We start from the raw sequence: 7,937 nt of genomic DNA, 5'->3' as shown, positions 1-7,937 counted from the left end.
TATATATATATATATATATATATATATATATATATATATATATATATCTCCAAAATATGCTCAGGTATACAACAAAGACATTTGCATAGCCAAAACCTGGAAATGACTCAGATATCTCTCAAAAGAGGAATGGATACAGATATTGTGGTATATTTACACAATGGAATACTACTCAGCTATTAAAAACAAGGAAATCAGAGGCCCTCTGTGGCAGGTTCCTAACTTGTTTCCTGTTTTCTTCTTCTTCTGATGTCCATCCTCTTTGCCTTTTGGGATAGGGATTGAGCATTTTAGTTAGAGTCCTTCCTCTTGATCAGTTTCTTTAGGTGTACAGATTTTAGTAGGTTTATCCTATATTATATGTCTATTATGAGTGAGTATATACTGTGTGTGTCTTTCTGCTTCTGGGATAGCTCACTCAGGATGATCCTTTCCAGTTCCCACCATTTACCTGCAAATTTCATGATTTCCTTATTTTTCATTGCTGAGTAATATTCCATTGTGTAGATATACCACAATTTCTTTATCCATTCTTCAGTCGAGGGGCATCTGGATTGTTTCCAGCTTCTGGCTAGTACAAATAAACCTGCTACAAACATGGTTGAGCAAATGTCCTTATTGTGCCCTGCAGACTATCAAAGCAGATGCTGAGCCTGATGGCCAACTGTTGGGCAGAGTGCATGGAATCTTATGAAAGAAGTGGGAAACAGTAAGATCTGGAGAGGACAGGAACTCCATAAGGAGAGCAACAAAACCAGAAAATTTGAACACAGGGGTCTTTCCAGAGATTCATACTCCAACCAAGTAACAAGCATGGAGATAACCTAGAACCCTTGCACAGATGTAGACCATGGTAGTTTAGTGTCCAAGTGGGTTACATAGTAATGGGAACAGGGACTGCCTCTGACATAAACTGATTGGTCTGCTATTTGATGACCTCCCCCTGAGGGGGAGCAGCCTTACCGGGCCACAGAAGATTACAATGCAGCCACTCCTGATGAGTTCTGATAGACTAGGATCAGAAGGAAGGAGAGGGGGACCTCCCATATCAGTGGACTTGGGGAGGGGCACGCATGAAAATGGGGGAGGGAGAGTGAGATTAGGAAGGGAGGAGGGAGGGGTTTATGGGGGGATACAAAGTTAATAAAGTGTAATTAATAAAGTTTAAAAATTGCTAAAAAAAAAAAACCAAGGAAATCATGAAATTTACAGGCATATTGTGGGAATTAGGAAAAATCAGCCTAAGTGAGGTATCCCAGAATCAAAAGACACACATCATATATACTCACTAATAAGTGGATATTAGACATGTAATATTTGATAAATATACTAAAATCTGTACACCTAAAGAAGCTAAGCAAAAAGGAGGGACCTGGGTAAGATCATCAATCCTCATTCAGAAATGCAAACAGGTAAAACACTGGAAGAGTGAGAAAACAGGGAACAAGACAGGAGCCTACAATAGAGGGCCTCTGAAATAATCTACCCAGCAGGGTAATGAAGCAGATGCTTAGGCTAATAGCCAAATGTTGTGCAGATTGCAGGGACTCTTATGAAAGAAGTGGGAGATAAAAGACCTGTTTTATTTTTGTCTTTTCTCCTGAAGATTTTCCTTTGACCCCTTTAAAGCATAATGTGTAGAGAAAAGAGCTATTGTTTGTTCAACCAGCTCCCCAGCTCAGATGTAGGCCACAGACTCATTCTCCAAGTGTGTTCCCTTGTAAGGCCAGCAGGGACTTTCTCTGATATGAACTCAGTGGAAGGTTCTCTGATTACCTCCCCCACTGGGGTGCCACCCACAGGACACAGAGGAAGACAATGCAGCCAGTCCTGAAGAGACCTGATAGGCTACAGTCAGATGGAAGGGGAGGGGCATAGAGGGAGGAGAAGAAGAAGGGAGGGTGGGTATGGGAAGAGACAAGGGAGGTGTCCAGAGCCAAGATACAAAGTTAATAAATTGTAATAAATAAAAAGAATTAATAAAACAATTTATTCAGAACATCCCCCAGAGATCTGTACTGTCTTTTCAGTTGGCCCTCCCACATAGAGCAATCACCAGCCAGCATCTAGAAAACATTCTAGGTCTACCTGTATCCTCATAAACCCCGAGCCTGTTTTTCCCCGAGTGACAGACTTTATTGTTGTTTTTGGTGGGCCAGTAAAGTGTAAATTGCAAGTAATGTTTTTTTTTTTTCCTTATGACACTTTTAGACCAAAGTTTTGACAAAATGTGGCCTTGTGCTTCATAATCATGGGCAGATGAGGAAATGAATTTAATTTGAGTTTTCTAGTCATCAGAGCCCTGTGTGTGTGTGTGTGTTTTTTTTAATATTATTTCTGTTACTTCTTATCTGACCTGTTTTGCTTTTCAAAATTTCCAGGAAGTCCTTTAATTTCCCTGTATACTTCAAGGTCTGAGGCTCTGATGTATCAATAACCACTGCAATCCCAATCTTGTAAATACTGTCATCTTACCATGAGCTTGCTTTCTAGACTCTACAGTGCTAGCACTGACCACTTGTTCCATAGGTGGTCTTCTCTGGTGAGCTCCTGTTGAAGGCTCCTGTGCTTCTGTTGTTGTCTGTATCTAGTCTTTTTATTGGGCAGAGGGCGGGACTTGGAGGGTTTGGGTCGGCAGTGGTTGTGCAGCGTTGGCTACTGTTCCCAGGAAAGTGTTATTGAGTGCAGAATTTGTCCTGGTTGCTGCTTCCTGCTCATCACAATATTGAAGTGAATGACAGTGTATAGCAACCTTGAGAATGTCTGAGCATCTGCTTGGTGTGTCTCTTCACATGTTACTAATCTTAAAAAAAAATGTAGGAGTAAAATTACCCTGTTGATAATAGGCTATGCTCGTAAGTTGCTCTCTTACTCAGGTAGCATCTGAGAGGCTTCCTCCTGTAGTAAACGGGAACTAATTCAGGACCTATAGGCAGATATTACACTTAGATAGAATCTTTGGTATACATAGCTCAACATGAGATGTTTTCTTTAAATTCCTCCCCTAACAGCCTAAGGAAATTCTTAGAAGAAGACAAAGAGGAGTCAGGGAAACAGATGGGACGGAGAACACTATGGGATCATAGTCCTTAATAACAACTGAAAAAAGCTCATATGAACTCACAGGGACTGAAGCAGCAATCACGGGCCCTACACATGTCTTTTCTAGGCCATCTGCATATATACTATAGCTTTCAAAAAAGTACTTTTACAAGACTCCTGAAGATAGAAATGTCTGGGTCTCTGATTCTTGTGCCTTCTCTTGGTGCTCTTTAATTTTTCTGTTGCCTAACTTGTCCAACTTCAAAATGGTGGTTTTAATTTAATTTGTTATATTTAATTTTGTTAAAATTAAGAAATTAAAAAATATAATATCCCTTTTTTTTGCTATATTTTACCTTTCTTTTTATTGATTTTATATTTTGCCTCATTTTCTGAGAATGCAAGTGTTCCTGTTTTCCAATTTTTTCATTTTAATTTTATTGTATGTGTTCTTTGACAATTTCATATATATGTATATATATGTGTGTGTGTGTTATAGTTTGTCTAACACCTCTTACCCTCTCCTACTTCTATTTTAACTCTTTGACATCCTCCCACCTTCCATACATTTCTTACATTCATGTCCTTATGTTTGTCACCCACTCACTTAATGTAGTCTGTGAGAATGCTGGTTTGGAACTGTCCAGTGGAGTGTGTTGGGATCCTGTATGAGTCTTCTACTGAAAAAAACATGATTCATCCTTCCTCGGAATCCACTAGTAAGGCAACAGTGTAGCAAGGTAGGGCAGAAGGTGTTATGACCCATCCTTGATATATCCCTGACCAGTGCCCAGCCCATTCTTGTACAGGCCCAATGAAAGCAACCTCAACTGCTTCGGGTCATGATTGAAATGAGTGTGCATGAACAGAAGATAACATTTGAATTCGATCTCTGCTTCTTATAACGCTGTGTCTGTTGTTTCAAAATGTCCCCTGAGCCCTATAGGAGATGGTATAAATGTGTTGTTCAGCGTTGTGCATCCAGCCCTCACTTCTTGTCAGCACTAACCAAGTGTAAGTCTCTTCACTCACTGGTGTTGATTGCAAAGGTGAGTTTTTCTGATCTGAAGAGCATGTGTTGACACATTTGTCTATGGCATGATCGTAAATATTTTGAAGGTGTTGGGACCATGCTTACTTACACAGTACCATTATGCTTCCCATTAGGGCTTAAGACTCCTCAAGCACAGGTTTTTGACTAAGTTTATAATACCAGGCATGAAAAACCTCCAATAAAGTAGGCCTCAAACACTATCAGAGAGCAGTTTGTTACACCCATAAACATCATAAAATAACTCTACAGGTGGCAACATCTGTACACAGTTTGGCACTGTGTATACTTCAGAGCTGCTTAAGACCAAAGAGACAGCTGTAATATTTTGATGAGAGATTATCATCTGAGAGAGTAAGCAGCTGAAATACAATTTGGTCTTTACACAAATTGGTAAAGTTATTTTCATTCATTCCAGTGTTTGTCAGCCTGTTTTACATAAGAATTCTGAAACTTTATTTTCTTTAGCTAGATAATATAAACATTATAAAATTAAAGAGAATCGGCTAGCAGCAAAAACAAAAGTAAAGACAATCTATTCTGAGAAATAGATGTCTTAGGAAAATAAAGTTTCTGATAAAAAACTTTATCTGGCCTTCAAAATGTCTACGTTTCCTTCCTATGCATAGAAGTCTGCTAGCCAAGCAGCAAGAAGGCAACGTCTCCATAGGTATCTTCCCCAGTGGCTTCAATATTTCAGCTAAAACATCCACTCCTTATATCTTTTAGAAAAATCAGGAACAAAATTCTTTTTCCTGCTATGTGTGTATGTGTGATATTTTGTGATAATTGGTTTCTTCAACTCTGAGAATATATTTTAGGCTACAGGCAATGTTAGGATGATTCCCTAATAGATAAATAAGTAATTTTTTGGAAAATAAATATCACCACTGTCATATGTATCCTCGCTTGAACAGTTCAGGGTTTACAGTCTGTGTTCATTTTAGATTATAGAAATTTGTCACCAGCACCAAAGGGTGTTGAAATTCTGTATCTCCTTTAAGCATTTACCTTATGTTTTATTCCCTTTAGTGAAAGATTCTGCTGATAACAGTATCACAGGTTTTAGCAAATCCACCTTAGGAAGATGAGTGATGTTCATCTTCAACTCTCTGTGTTCCTATGGTTACTCTGTCCTACTTGGTACTTAGATGAAGGCTGTAGTGTCTACTCTAAGTGCATTATTAAGCTTTATAAACTGTATAGGATGATTTTCACCTCTCTAATGTGACCTAGTGATTCTAAATTAGTGATACATTAATACCTCATGAATCTTCACCAATGTTTTCGTTATCCTTTCCAGGGTTTTGGTACAGACATAAAATAGCAGTAGCTAGGAGTGATACCCCAAAACCTATAATACAATAAATACTCTAGAAGAAACAATTACCCAGTCTAAAATGGGTTCAGAAACTTTGATTTTGAATAGACTGTAGTATTAATACTTCTGTAACAATTCAAGCATAGACACATCCTGAGGTCATGTGATCATCCTTCAAAGCTGTCATCTGCACTGGGTTTTGATTGCTGAAAAGGAAATTTGAATTCTGCCTTTGCCATGTTAATCCAGGTGGATAGAGAAAGAACAGTCTATATATGTCTTCATTCTTCAAGAAAAAGCAAAGATAGTCATGTACATTAACTTTGCTGACCTGCCCTCCAGCTCCTCTTAGGAATAAAATAACATGTATCTGAGTGTGAGTGTATGTTTGTTCTGTATTCCTTCACTGGAAGTCACAGACCCAGGTAAACTGCTACTGAGAGAATGATTATAACCAGAACACTTTTGAAATAAGAGCCTATAAAAATTTATAATGGAAGACAGATGAAAAATACATTTCTGCCTATGCTTTAAATAACAGCATATGAAATAAAGCATTCAATCACGAGCAAATTTCATATTTGGAAAAAGTATGAGAGAACCTAAAATGAAGTAAGATCACAGTAAATAATGTGTAAAATATAACTGACACAAAACATGAAAAGGAACAATGCTAGAGGTTTATATTAAAATAGTAAATATTTTCAGAAATAAATTAATTAATTAACAACCCTATAAAATAATGAGGGCTTGAGATGGTATGATAGCATACACCTGTATTCAAAAAGCAGAAGTACAAGAAATTTGTTGAGTTCAAGTTTCATCCTGAGCTACATAATAAAAAAAATCTCCATACAAACTAAAAGAAAGAAAACAGAATCATTAGCCTGAAGTGTAATATTTGTATTAAAACATTCTTAGAATTAAAAAAAATACCAAACAAAATAGAATTCAATGCTTCTTAAGATATTTGTGACTATATGGATGTCATCTGATATGATTATGTGTAGATTTATATATAATGCTTTGCTTAATCACACTAATATTTACATTACAGGTTATAACTGCATGTGTTTAATGTATGTTTTTAATATAAGTTAAAGAAAAGAATCTGAAAGTTGCATTCATAGCATCACACATACACGCTGTAGTCTTTCACTTAGCAGTGTGCTTGTAATATGCTCCTGTGTTTTTATAACATGAACACAAAGCATTGAATACAATTATGTTGATTAAATTAAGCATAGTTCATGAAAACATTTGCCTTCTGTACAACATCTGGAATACTTACAAGTTTCATTTCAGTTTTGAGACAAGGTATTCTAAATATTCTCATAAAGACTTTACTGTGGAGATTATATTAAAATTCCTTGGAATCATCAGAATGGCTAAGATCAAAAACTAAAGTGACAACACATGCTTGAGAGGATATGGAGAAAAGGGAACCCTCCCTCATTGCTTGTGGGAATATAAACTTTTACAGTCACTTTGGAAATCAATCTGGCGCTTCCTCAGAAAATTAAGAACCATGCTATCTGAAGATCCAGCTATACCACTCTTAGGCATATATCCAAAATATGCTCAAGTATACAACAAGGACATTTGCTCACCATGTTCATAGCAGTTTTATTTGTAATAGCCAGAACCTGGAGCCAACCCAGATGTCCCTCAACAGAGGAATGGATTCAGAAATTGTGGTACATTTACACAATGAAATAATACACAACAATTAAAAACAAGGAAATCATGAATTTTGCAAGCAAATGGTGGGAAATAGAAAAGATCATCCTGAGTGAGATATCCCGGGCAGGGCAAGATGGCGGCGCCTGGAGGATTCTCATTCTGAGCAGTAGCAGCAGGATCAGCATAGTGACCAGCAATCAGAACTCGCAGCCATAAAACACAGTCATTGTGTTTCCCAGGTGAGAGGATACCCCACGGTGGGGGAGTCAATCAGCTTTTAACACAACCAGCTAAACCGCTGAAGAGATCCCTGTTCCGCCAGATGCTTGGCTGCTGGCCACCAGCCCCAGCCCCAGCCCAGAGCCACAAGCCAGTGTCTCTGGTCACGGTCCCAGACTGAACCGTGAGCACCACACTATCAGAGACTGGAATTTTCAGTCGAGAGATAACCCCATGGTACAGGAAACAATTGGGACCGACCTTAGGTCACCCAGACATCCCCTGGAAAAGAATCATAGGTGCCCCAGGAGCCAGCCCGGAGCCAGAGCCGGGAACCCAGGCTCGGGCACAGAGCCCTGCCTGACTGCATGCCTGATTCACCGCCTGAGATAGAACTGTGGGCACCAGGGCACCAGAGAATGAGTTTCACTGTCTGGTGCAAACACACAGGGAGGGAAACGGCTGGTCTGATCTCAGAGCACTCAGCCGACACCCCCACCCCGAAAAGGTCTCGGGAAAATTACCCAGTTTAGGCAGACACCCAGGCTCCCAAAGGCTGGAAAGGCAGACACAGGAAATTTCTGCACGCCAGACAGCTGGCGGAGACTGAACCACCATCAC

Source organism: Psammomys obesus, unplaced genomic scaffold (genome assembly GCF_907164565.1).
Source record: "Psammomys obesus unplaced genomic scaffold, mPsaObe1.curated_primary_1811, whole genome shotgun sequence".
NCBI classification, from domain to species: domain Eukaryota; kingdom Metazoa; phylum Chordata; class Mammalia; order Rodentia; family Muridae; genus Psammomys; species Psammomys obesus.
This window is presented reverse-complemented; position numbering follows the sequence as displayed.